A 14293-nucleotide genomic window follows, 5' to 3' on the forward strand; every position below is an offset into this window, starting at 1 on the left:
GGAGTAATTATCGGGTTAGATTGGCTATTAAAGTACCGTGCAGTGATTAATTGCGAAAGCAAAACTTTGACATGTATGTCACAAGATAAAACAATAGTAGTTAGTTTTGACGAGGCAGGAGACTGTGTGCATAGGCAATACCAGCCTATACACATTGTTAACTGGCCGAATGACATTGATGTAGGAATGAATTTGAACTGCCGTGACGTGAGGAATTTCGGCATTGACAGAAGTAAAAGTTTAGTGGAAGAGATAATCAAATTCCCTCCACGGATTGACATTAGTATTGGTGTGAAAAAAGATCGTTTGCCAGAAATAATGAAGCTAAGAACTGATGCTCGCATACGTCGTCATGACGCTAAAGCGCGTTTTGCTAAGTTTGCAATCGGAGACTTAGTACTTGTAAAAGCTCATGAGAAATCGAGCGAGATAGACAATGAAATCTCTAAATTTAAATTTGTTTATAATGGACCATATAAAGTCATTGGTATACCTCACACAAATGCTTATTGCTTAGAGTATCCAAGCTCTGGAAAACGATTAGGTATACGGAATATAGTAGACTTGAAATTGTACCAACCTAGGATCGATTAATACCACACAATGGGTAATTTGTACAACATGTAAATATAGAGTGTAAGATTTAAGGTTTGCTAGATTGCCATGCTTTTGACTGACCAAGGTCATTAAAGTAGTTGTAATTAATAAGTAATTAATTTTGATTAATCAATTTAATTTTAATCAATTTAATCATGATCTAATCAACTGAAAAATCCAAGCTGCTAGTTTAAGTTTTCAGCTGAGTCACAGTAGATTAAGGAATGTAAATATGATTTTGTAAATAACTGTAAGATTTCATAAATATGAGATTTACTAGTCATTGCCGATGTACTTAGACGCTGCTTTAAGTTTCAGGCTAGTACATGCGTGTGATGATGGACAGTGTTGAGTTATCCACTGTGATAGTGTTTATGGACTCCTTGAGATTACTCGGGAGTGAGTTTTTCCGAAAGAATTCAGTGAAACGGACGTTCTGGAAACGCCGTCACAAGGGCGAGTGAGATCAAGCGTGCCGCACACGCGGGCGCAACAATACTGGCGAGGCGAGCCGCTGTTGGCTCTTGGGCCGCTGTCGGCATTCTTTGTACTTGCGAGTACGGAAGGCGGAATTGTTTTTCTTCCTGGACAGCTGAAAGAATTCTACTGTCAATGTTTATGTTTTATTCGATCTGATGTGTGTTATTTTCTTGTTTAGCGTTTAATGGACTCCCATGACGAGAATATTAATTATGAAAGGGTTATGTAAAAATGTGTATTCTATGTAATTAATTATTAATTTGCGTATTTTGATCTACCTGTTTTTATGACCATGTACTCTGATTAATTTTGTAAATAGTATTCCATTTCTTATACTGTTGGGAATTTTGACAATTTTAGAATAGCTAAACCATTTTCTATGTTTTCTATGAATTTTAATATGTTGTCAACCTGTTTTATTTTGTGCAAGATGACAGAGTGGAATAAGATTAGGAGTGTCTCCACTCAATTATTATGGTCTAAAATTGATTTATGCTTAATTAGACGAATGCTAAATTTTGTTTATGTTTTGAGCATATGCATTTCCGCTGTTTCTTTTTTGGGACATTTTCTGAGTCGGTTTACGTTACACGAACATCCTCAGACAATGTGGGGCACGTGTAACGCCGGAAATGCATATCCTCCTATTTCCATCTATTGTACTATTATTTTTTTCCTTGTTTTGTTACCGCAAAATATGACATTTCTGTCTCTTTATATATTGTAATTGCTTTACTGTTTGGATATATATATATATTTATGCACTTATGTCGATGTATAATTGGTTTGTTTCGTAAATATTATTTGTATTTTTACGCTGGGTCTTGCCTAGGGAAAACTGCTATCGAACGATTACGTCGATAGGTCGTGTGAAGAATCAAAGTGTGTAGGATCTTTGGTAGTGTTAATTCTGCCGCGTGGAGCGGGGGCAGTGAGAGTCTGGCGGGAGTAGCGAGTGGAGCAGGTGTTGTGTGACGCTCCCGCGAGTTGCCGCGCTTTCGGGGTTTGGCAGCATGTAATTGCGCTCGACTCGCGATGATAGTTTCTGACATGGTGTCGCGGACGGGAAGCATTAGCTGGCGCACATCAAGAGCCCGTTTCGCCTGGTGACCGTGTCGAGAAGAAGGCGCGCCAACATCCAGCTTCTGCAACAGCGACGGCCGACAATGAGTGACTGTCGCCACCTCCTCGACCGACGGCTTCAAACCTTCAATCAACCGACAAGGAAGACTGGACGCACGTAAAGTTTTAGAACTGTATGGCAGACCTCAGCTTTTAATCTTGTTCCATTTGCCTCGCAAAATTACAGCAACTTAGCATCAACCTTTGTTGCTCATTGTCCCAATTGCATTACCAAGCAGGGTCCCTTCCTTTTCCGAAATGAACCCGAGTGTCGTTGAAATTCAAACGCCAGCATTAAAGTAATATAGCTAACTCGTTTTCACTGCTTTAATTTCAAAGTTCAATTATGGCATTAATAGCTGGCTACAATATTCAGATTACACAAGCACGAATTAAGAGTGCGAGCTTTGTTACCGTATTTTAGCTTACCTGTGACTGCAGCTCAGCTTGGTACGTACTAAATTTTACTATTGTTAATTGTTCAGAATCATTTAATTCAAATTCAAAGTTAAATCTCTTATTTCTAAATTGCGTAGATTCAAGTAGTTTTTGAAATGATTGTTGAGGTAGTCCAAGACTAACCGTATTTTACTGAATTTCGATGTGCTTCAGAAAGAAAGCTCACTATTAACTTCAGTCACTAAATTAACTTTCGATTTTCCGGTTATTAATTCTTTTGCTAAATTAAGTCAGGGTGTAGCGAAATTTATTACTTCTGACAAACTTTCAGTTTTCACACTACACGTGTCAACCTTCAGTTGCCACGCTTCTAGTGCTAATTATATGTGTAATAACCTTTCTTTTTCAGTTACTATAGTAATTGTCCTTAGGACTGGCGACCGTGATTTCCCCCAAATCTCAAATACCTAATTACCGCTACTTAATTGTTAACGTAACGGCTGCACATTTACCTTCTTTATTAACTTTACCCCTTTTCAAAATTAATTTCCACCAGTTTCATTAACACATTTCCTTTCATTTAGATGTAACCCTTTCCTCCCTCTTTACCGACAGGTTAACTTCGGTGACGATTGCTTTTCCAAAACTCCCATTAGGTACACGCGGTTTCATTTTTCACTGTCATTAAGGCCGGTAAGTGAGGGGGAGGTTACAATTTGACAAAGTTCCCTATTACACCATCAAATATCTTTGACCAAGATTTTTGACAAAGATTTGACAAAGAAATGTGATAGTGTAATACCGGCCTAATGAATATGATGTCAAAAGAATAAATTCTAACAATCTGGTCCGTACACGTTACCACAAGCAACAAGCAAGACAGGGTAGCGATTGTCACTTCACTCCAAGCTGTTTCCCAGAAGCACGTGTGCGAGCGTGCGAAGTTCTACCTGTCCGTTAACTTCACCGGAAACCGACTGACGTCAGCTGCTACCAATCCGAGGCCCATTAGAACGACAGGGCTTGGCGCGTACGTCACAGCAAGTGACACTACGGGTCTTACGAGTGCCAGCAGCCGTCTCCGGTAGGGAGGGAGTAATTATTTCTGACGAATTTAGCAATTCTCGACTGAGCGTTTAAAATGCATGCAAGCTCTCGATTCCAAATGACAAAGTTAAGACCTTCCGTGAGCAGCTTTTCAATTACATAATGATTTCGCGTGAGCCGCACACGCAGCCGAGCTTTCGCGAATTGTGGCAGACAAGCCGACTAGTGTGACGTCCCAAATTCGTTGCGCAGCCTGTATTTCTCGTGGTCCCCGCGACGAACTTTCTCGTGGGCACCGGTACCAACCTCGTCCAGTCTAACACAGATGCCTACCCCACGAGTGTGTTTAGGTACAAAGCTGTTTGATTGATTGGCGACTCCATGGCGTGTTGTGTGCACCACGACCAAATACTAGATAGAATTGTAAGGAAAATCAGCATTGGCCGTATTTTGTTGTTTTATTGTCAGCAAAATCTATTTTCGGTCATTTAGTGACCATCCTCAGTGCTGTAATATACAATTAAAATTGGTAGGCACTGGTATCAAGCTATAACCACAAGCTTAGAGCGATCACATAAACTCAGCTGAGTTTATGTGATCGCTCTAAGCTTGTGGTTATAGCTTCAGCCGGCCAGAGTGGCCGAGCGGTTCTAGGCGCTATAGTCTGGAACGGAGCGACCGCTACGGTCGCAGGTTCGAATCCTGCCTCGGGCATGGATGTGTGTCATGTCCTTACGTTAGTTAAGTTTAAGTAGTTCTAAGTTCTAGGGGACTGATGACCTCAGAAGTTAAGTCCCATAGTGCTCAGAGCCATTTGAACCATTTTATAGCTTGATACCAGTGCCTACCCATTTTAATTGTATATTGCAGCTCTGAGGATGGTCACTAAGTGACCGAAAATCGATTTTGCTGACAATAAAATATCAAAATGTGGCCAATGCTGATTTTCCTTCCAAAGCTGTTTGAGTTAGAAGACGCAGTGATGAAGATGTGAAGATGTAAGCACAACGACAGCTACAGCCTCTTTTCGTGCAACCGAACAAGCCAATGGTAGAACGGAGATTTTCACTCTGCACCGGAGTGTGCGCTGATATGAAATTTCCTGGCAGATTAAAACTGTGTGCCGGACTGAGATTCGAACTCGAGACCATTGCCTTTCGCGGGCAAGTGATCAACCATGTGAGCTACCCAGTTTCCATAAACATCCCCCAGGCTGTGGCTAAGCCATGTCTCCGCCATATCCTTTCTTTCAGGAGCGCTAGTTCTGCTAGGTTCGCAGGAAAGCTTCTGTGAAGTTTGGAAGGTAGGAGACGAGGTACTGTCAGAATTAAGGCTGTGAGGACGTGGCGGTGCTTGGGTAACTCAGATGGTAGAGCCCACGAAAGGCAAAGGTCCCGAGTTCGAGTCTCGGTCCGGAACACAGTTTTAATCTTCCAAGAAGCTTCATATCCGCGCACACTCCACTGCAGAGTGAAAATCTCATTGTGGAAACATCCCCCAGGCTGTGGCTAAGCCAGGTCTCCACAATATCCTTTCTTCCAGGAGCGCTAGTTCTGCAAGGTTCGCAGGAGAGCTTCTATGAAGTTTGGAAGGCAGGAGACGAGGTACTGGCAGAAGTAAAGCTGTGATGACAGGGCGTGAGTCGTGCTTGGGTAGCTCAGATAGTAGAGCACTTGCCCATGAAAGGCAAAGGTACCGAGTTCGAGTCTCGGTCCGGCACACAGTTTTAATTTCCCAGGAAGTTTCAAGCCAATGGTAGCAGTACATTGCCGCTCGGAAATATATGGCATGGTGTATGAGTGTACCAGAGTCCTAGCTCCAGCGTCACATTACTGGTACTGCATAGTGACGGAACCATTAGATTGTAATCTATGGACCAACCAATCAACCGTGACACTGGCCACAAAGCCAGAAAAATCCGGAATCCCGCACTTGGCTTAATTAGGAGACTTTCAGCAAATTTGGGGCGCTGCCTCCTGGGACTGATGGAGCCAGCACGTCGAATGCTGCAGCAATCGGCACGGCCCTCTGGGAACGGACCGCGAACGACTACCGGGTGGGAGGGGTGAGGATGTCGACGACACACAAAACGAATTGAAGAACTGTACGCATTGTATGGTTTATTTGGTTATTTTGAGCTGATTAAGGAATTCGTAACTAAAATCGCCAATAACATCAATTCCATTAAACTTATGAGAAAACAGTTTTCACCGTCGTACGTAAAGAGGAGTTAATTTGACATACGAATGGTGTGCCACTTTTTTTGTTAATAATAAATGTTACTAACATTTGAGCAATATTAAGAAATCTTAGTAATTATATTTTCATTAACTGTGGGCGAACTATTCAACTTACAGCTTCCTGAGATGTCTCAAATTATGCAACAGGAAAGCATACATCTTTCTACATAATTAGATTTTAGGTCCCATTAAAGATACAAAAACTGTAAATTTGTGCTGGAGCATATTCTGAACTAAACTTCTGGTCATCACGGAAATTCCGATCCAAGGGTATATGCCGGCTGGCCAGACGCTGGTGGGAGCGTTCAGTTGTGGACCACGATGGACGCCGGATTTGCGGAAATTTGCGGTGCAAAATAGCCGATCGTATCGCTTTTAACTTGGGTTTTTTTCGTTTTGTTTGTTTGTTTTCTGTTCGCGTGAGTTCACACAGCCCTAGTATAGCTTCCACTACAGGGTCGCCGTTCCGACAGTGATTTCATTTCGTAGTTTCCCCAACTCTGTCGGTTTTGCGAGTACGGTTTCGAGGCCTTTTAACCTTTTCATTAGTGTACGCTGACATTTTATTTTAATTTTTCGCATGTTTGCCGAGGCTGGCATTTATTTGTGGGTTTACAGAAAAGACGGGACTTGTATTTATTCGCAGTTCGTGGATCAGTAGAGAGATGTAGATATTAGTTCTTTAGCGAATAGTGGGAACTTTTACTTATTCTTAAATCGTAAAACAGTGTTTCATTTTGAGTACCAGCGCTCAGGACTTGCAATTGTTACACAGATATCTGCAGTGAATGGGGGCTCGCGAGTTAGTCGACTGACTTAAAATTCTGTAAGCATACTTCGTGCAAGACCATTCCTAATAGTACCGAGGTAGTACCCAGTTGAGGCTTGCAGCGGCCAGGAACGGTCGCTTACTGCTTACTTAAGCGATTTTAAAACATGTGACAAAATTAACGATCTTGCCAAGTGTGAGGTTTCTGAATGTTATAATGTCCACCCTGTCTAAATTTACAGATGGATTACCCAACTTTATAGGACTGTGATAGTTGAAGCTTGAGTTAGAAACGGCGGACGAAGGAGTTGGTTGGTTGGTTTGGGGAAGGAGACCAGACAGCGTGGTCATCGGTCTCATCGGATTAGGGAAGGATGGGGAAGGAAGTCGGCCGTGCCCTTTCAGAGGAACCATCCCGGCATTTGCCTGGAGTGATTTAGGGAAATCACGGACGAAGGAGTGTTCATGATCAAGAGTGATCTGTCCGACTTTCAGTTGCAGCTGACGAACCCAAATCAAGAACTGAGGAAAAAATTCAACAGCACAGACGTTTCACTGTTCGCTGACTGAGGCTGTGCTTTCCTGAAATTTCACGATGAGTGTTTTATGAAATTATTAGTGGTAGTTTGGGCTATAGAAAAGTGTGTGCGTACTTCGGCTTCTGGCAGAAGAACAAAAAAAGAAAGAAAAGGACTACATCTACATCTACATCTACATTGATACTCCGCAAGCCACCCAACGGTGTGTGGCGGAGGGCACTTTACGTGCCACTGTCATTACCTCCCTTTCCTGTTCCAGTCGCGTATGGTTCGCGGGAAGAACGACTGTCTGAAAGCCTCCGTGCGCGCTCTAATCTCTCTAATTTTACATTCGTGATCTCCTCGGGAGGTATAAGTAGGGGGAAGCAATATATTCGATACCTCATCCAGAAACGCACCCTCTCGAAACCTGGACAGCAAGCTACACCGCGATGCAGAGCGCCTCTCTTGCAGAGTCTGCCACTTGAGTTTATTAAACACACCGTAACGCTATCACGGATACCAAATAACCCTGTGACGAAACGCGCCGCTCTTCTTTGGATCTTCTCTATCTCCTCCGTCAGACCGATCTGGTACGGATCCCACACTGATGAGCAATACTCAAGTATAGGTCGAACGAGTGTTTTGTAAGCCACCTCCTTTGTTGATGGACTACATTTTCTAAGCACTCTCCCAATGAATCTCAACCTGGTACCCGCCTTACGAACAATTAATTTTATATGCTCATTCCACTTCAAATCGTTCCGCACGCATACTCCCAGATATTTTACAGAAGTAACTGCTACCAGTGTTTGTTCCGCTATCATATAATCATACAATAAAGGATCCTTCTTTCTATGTATTCGCAATACGTTACATTTGTCTATGTTAAGGGTCAGTTGTCACTCCCTGCACCAAGTGCCTATCCGCTGCAGATCTTCCTGCATTTCACTACAATTTTCTAATGCTGCAATGACCTTTCTCGCTCGGTACGACAAGGATGGTGAGGAATTTTTGAACCACACTGTCACTGATGACGAGACCTGGGATTCGCACAAATTGCCAGTCTATCGAATGGCATCATTCACGATCACCAATTAAACAAAAAAAGCCAAACAAATTCTGTGCACAATAAAGTTTATGGTCACAGTGTTTCGGATTCGAAAGAGCGTTCTACATACGGACTTTATGCCTAGAGGAGTGTGCGTAAATGCAGCGGTCTGCTGTCAGACCCTTTACCGATTGCGCAGCGTCGTCCAAAACACATGGCGTGGATTGTTGTCCAGCAGGCATTGTGCTTCGTCACGATAACGGTCAATCGCGTTTTGCTGCGTAGACGAATGGTTAACTTATGCAGTTTAAGTGGGAAGTTTTTCAACATTCGCCAAGGCCTGGACTTCACCCCGAGTGAGCACCATCGTTTTCCAAAATTAAAGTATTTTTTGGGTGGAATGGAGGATGGAAATTACAACGAATGAAAGATGACTTCAGTTCACTATGCAGAAGGCATTGTAAAGCTTATGGAGCGCTACGAGAAATATTTAAATATGAACGACGACTATACAGAAAAGTGGCTGCGATGTCAAAATATGTGGTAATATAAATTTTCTGCCATTATGTAGAATAAAAATGTCTGGAGAAGCAAACGTTATTTACTTTTAGAATGACTCTTGAAACACGTATGTAACGCAGCAGCGATGGCGAGGCATTGTAGCATCTGTGACCAGAGAGTATGCGCTTGACCGCGCGAGTGTTGCGAGCGGTTCTCAGTCAGTAGTAGTCTTTGCGAGTTAGTTGTCGCTATGCAGAGTAGCAGTCAGTCAGTCGTTGGGAGTACTCAGTAGTAGTCGTTGCGAGTCTGTAGCTCTGTCTAGTTGAGAGCAGTACTCAGTCTGTAGTCGTCATGCAGAGCGGTCGGTCAGTAGTAGCAGCCCAGTGCGGTTGTGTGATGTAGGCGGTCGGCAACAATGGTCAAGATGAGAATAAGGTATACTGTTAATTAATATAATCATTAGATAATGAAAAATTTTATTTATTGTAATTATTCTCCAACAAGTCCCCCAATAATAATTTTATTTCAAAAGCATTTTTTCAAAAATTTAATTTTTTATTGAACTCAAGATTTCGTTGCACTTCCCATTTCATTCCACTTCTTTTGAAGAAAAATTCCACTAAAATCACAAAAAAAAGAGAATATTATTATTTGCAATGCAGTTCCTCCAAGCGGAGCGCAACAACAAGAGCAGATATGTGACATCCATTTATTCTGAGGTAAGACTTTAATTCTGATTGTTTTACACAGGGCCAAAAACCGATATTTCGGTTTAATTGAATTTTCTTGTCACTGAATGGACTTTAATTTTTTGAAGGATTTATAATTGAGTCAGATTGCGAATTTCACATTTGTTGCCATTGTCAGTACATTTGATTGTAGGCAGGTTACGCATAGAGCCATGTCCATCAGCATTTCTAATTAGTATCGTTATTTTCTTTTAAAATTTTTGTGGGGAGGTTACACTTGGCTCCCCATTTCTATTAAGTATTGCTACATCTTCTTTTATAAAAATTGCGGTGGGGAGGTTACACTTGGCGACACCCAGTCCAGGATCGTATTTCGTTGAGAGTCTTTTGAGCGACAGTCAGATATCTGCTCTTATTTGCTTAGATAATTAGGATTTGGCGCAACGCTTTTAATAATATTGTGACTTTCTTTCTACAGGTCAACGGCAATTTGCTGCTTTGTTGTATTTGTGTGTTGCTTTTGCATTGTGCTTATTTGTTTTGTGAAAAATTTTGACTATTGTAAAAATGCCGCGAAAGACTGTGAATAGTGTATCGCGAAGTATTGTGAATGAAATTACCGACTTAAACAACGTGACCGATAGTAATTGTGATACGCAACGTAATGATGACAATCCTGCGTTCACTAACAATCAGTGCATTCCAACCACTAATGATGACTTTCACCTTAATGATGAACAAACGAACTCAATTGTCTCGTCTGTTAACTTGACGACAATTGATGACGCAGAGCGGTCTATAGTAATGAGCGCTGTCGAGCTTAACACACCCGATTCAGAAAATCCAAGTAATGTACAGACAAATTTGTCTAATGAAAATGAACAGGATACACAAAGTACGACGGATTTATTTAATTCCGAAATAGTGAGTGACAGTGTAGGTCCGACTGATAATCCTTTTTGTAAGTTACGGAATGACCAAATGGTCACACAGAACGTGACAATTGCATGTACTCCATCACAGAGCACTGAGAATGCAACTGCTACTTGTGATGTGAATCAATTTATGGCAATAATGCTACAGTTTAAGAACGACCTTACTGCACATTCCAATCAACAATTTAGTGAACAGGATAAAAAATTTAATAAAATTAATGAAAAACTTGACAATAATGACGAAAATTTCAAACAACTTAGTGAACAAATTACAGCCGTTGCCGCGCAGTGCCATGACACTAAGGAACAGTTGCGCGTGGAAATTGAGGCTTGTTCTCAAAAAAATAGCGAAGAAATTAAGTCTGTTGCGCAAGAATTAAGAGAAATGCAAACAGCCGCAACAGAAACACTCAGAGACGAAATTAGCGGAGTCGCTAAACAATGCTCTGAAAAAGCTGCACAACTACGGGACGAGTTTAGAACAATGACGGTAGAACTGTCGCGCACTATGGACGCAAAGATAGACGCGAAATTCGAACAGCAGAACACTCAGATTAACGAGCGCTTTAATCAGCACATACAGAACAGTGATACGCGTTTCCGCAGATTTATTCAGGATCAAAACAAAGTAAAACGACAAGTCATGGAAACAATCACTGCACAAAGACAAGAGGACAAACGTAAAATATTCGCGAAAGCGAAGACGTATGTAGACAATAATATTACTACAGTGTCCGACAAAATTAATACCATAGAACAATTGAACGCGGAATTACGGGATGAAATTTCTGACCTTAAATCAAAAACAGATACACACACAGTAAATATTCAAACAGTGACAGATAGATTCGAACAATTAGATCTAACACAGGATTGTGATGTTATCAAAGGTGATGTTAAAAAACTGAGCGAAACTACGCGCAAGTTGCAAAAACAGATTAATGCGTCTGATTCTAAAACCGATGATCAGGTTAAGATACTGACTGAAAAATGTGATGAATTGGCCAGTCGTATTGATGTTATCGAAAATGCTAATGACAATAAATCAGACGATACTGCACCGGTTTCATTTATCCAAACACCTGAATTTCAAAATTTACAGCAGACAATTAATGAGATCGATTCATCTCACAATACGTTACGCAGGAAGTTGTCAAATTTACAACAAGAAGTAACAGAAATGAAAAACACTTCTGTTAATAATACACAACAGACGCCACTTTATGAACATGTGTCAGACTCACGCAGCGCGTATAATTTGGGTAATCTGCAGAGAGTACGGGACTTAGATTCCGAACAACCACAGTTCAATAGATACTCTTACGATCCTGAACCTGTTCCATCATGCAGAGATGATAACTTCGACTACAAACACTTTCTGTCAGTGAGAAAGTTTAAGGTTTTCAAAAACGATAGAACGCAGATTCACCCACTGGATTGGATTCAACAGTTTAGTTTTGCTCTTCCACCGACTTGGCCTGTAACACATAAACTTGAATTTATTTGCAGTTTTTTGGAAGGCGAACCGGCAACTCGTATGAGACCGATCGCGAGACAGTGTTACTCGGTAGAGGAATTTCAGAATGCTTTTCTGTCAGCGTACTGGTCGAAGACGACACAGCGCGGAATTAAAGACCAACTAATTAGTTTGCCAAACTATGAAAACTCAAATTTTCCCAGTGTAACGCAATTTTTTGAGCATATGGTACAACAAAACCAGTACCTAAGTGAACCGTACAGTGAATCCGCACTTATACAACTATGCATCTCTAAATTACCACGGTCATTACGAGTGTCACTTCTAACGGGCCAGCAAAAAGAAAACATTTCAGCATTCAGAGATCTTTTACAGCTCTTGGAAGTACAACAATCTGATTATTCTTTTGTAAACAAAAACTTTTTGAGTAACAACCAAGGTCAACAACAGTACTACAATTATGATCAGGGACGTAATTCCAATCGGAAAGATAACAGACGTTTTAGGAACGACAACTACCAAAACTTTAATAACAGGCAAAATTCTAATTATCAATACCGTCAAAATTTTCAGCAACAGGAACAACACTTTAGTAACAATAGAGGTGTTTCACAACAACAACATCAAAACCAGCCGATTAGGATACCTAACCAACAATGGAATACACAAGGTCAACCAGGCTTTAATGTTCCGCCGCGTGGACGCATAGTCCCTGGTCCAACAAATAGTAACGTACGTCAGCAAGGAAACAACTACGTACAAAGAAGACAGTATTTCAATTCCTATCGTAATGCACCGTATAGGAATGACTATTACGACAGACGTAAAAATAATGAAGACAGTTTTCAGCGAACGTCTAACAACAGTCGGTCATACCAACAGCAAAATCATACGCAAGAACATATTCTCATGAATGAACCCGACAGTAGGTACCATCCAGAGCGTAACACGCCTGGAAGAAGTAATAGGACAGTTCAAATAGTCGAAATGCCACAGAATCCTCCTAATAATAATAACACGTCAGATAGAATCTGACTAGATAATGTACAGGACGCATCTTGCAATAATACAAGCACTACCTTAGACACGCAAAATGTTGTTCACGAAAATGTAATTACTTTTGACGACATCAGAGACACTCTTTTACAGGAAAGACCAGTTATTCAGAAAACCATTTCACATCCTGTTATCGAAATTAAAATTGGTTCATCGAAATTCTCAGCAGTAATTGATTCCGGATCACCTATATCAGTAATAAATGAGGAGACTTTTAATGAGTGCAACAAAGAGAATACTTATCCGACATTACCTTTAGGCAAAACAAAAGTGAAAGGAGCAGTATCGAGTAAAGGAGTAGACGTTAAATTACAGACACATTTATCATTTTGTATCGCAGGTCACACGTTTCACTCTAATTTTTGGATTGTTCCTTTATTGACAACAGACATTATTTTAGGTACGAATTTTCTGGTACAACACGACGCAGTTATTGATTTTCAGAATTCTTATTTAATGTTAAAGGATGAAAATGTACAACTTGCTTTAGAATTTCAGCACTCATTATCTGCGGAAGAACAAACAATTAACCGCACAGAGGTCATTTCCGCAACACGTGACATAGACTGTAATCCCACATTGTTAACGGATACGTACGTACACAACTATAATACTCCAGACGAAATGGACTACGACGTAATACAAATGATTTCCGATAAAGTTAAAGAGAGTAGTGCAATTACAGACGACGAACGAACGCAATTACACAAAATTCTTTTACAGCAAGCTCCAGTCTTTGACAACATTCCTGGTACTATGTCCGGCTTTATGTATGAATTTCAAGTCAAACCGCATGACACATTTAAAGCAAAGCATTATCCTATTCCATACATTCACAGAGAACAGGTTAAAAAAGAATTGCAGGATATGCTCGACCAAGGAATTATAGAACCAGCAGTTAGTCCGTACATAAACCCGCTACATATTGTTAAGAAAAAAGATGGCTCACTTCGCCTTGTACTTGATTCACGTCACATTAATGACATTATTATTAATGAAACAGATCGACCACAGACATTAGAGGAACTTTTACAGAAATTTCACGGTACAGCTATTTATTCCACATTAGATTTGAAATCGGGATTTTGGCAAATTCAACTTCATCCGAACTGCAGAAAATACACAGCTTTTCTCTGTTTCGGCGACTGTTATCAATTTTGCAAATTACCATTCGGCTTAACTATTTCCTCTGCAGCTTTTATTCGCGGTTTGAGCACTATACTTCCGACAGAACTTAAAGACAGAATTACGACGTATGTAGACGACATTCTTATCGCAGAAGCTAACTGGTATGAACACAATCTGATTCTTGAACAACTGCTGCAAACTTTTCATGCACAAGGACTTACAGTTAACCTCAGTAAATCGCATTTTGGCAAAACTTCCATAAAATTTCTTGGACACGTAATTTC

The sequence above is a fragment of the Schistocerca americana genome, chromosome 1 (assembly GCF_021461395.2).
Source record: "Schistocerca americana isolate TAMUIC-IGC-003095 chromosome 1, iqSchAmer2.1, whole genome shotgun sequence".
In the NCBI taxonomy this organism is placed as follows: Eukaryota; Metazoa; Arthropoda; class Insecta; order Orthoptera; family Acrididae; genus Schistocerca; species Schistocerca americana.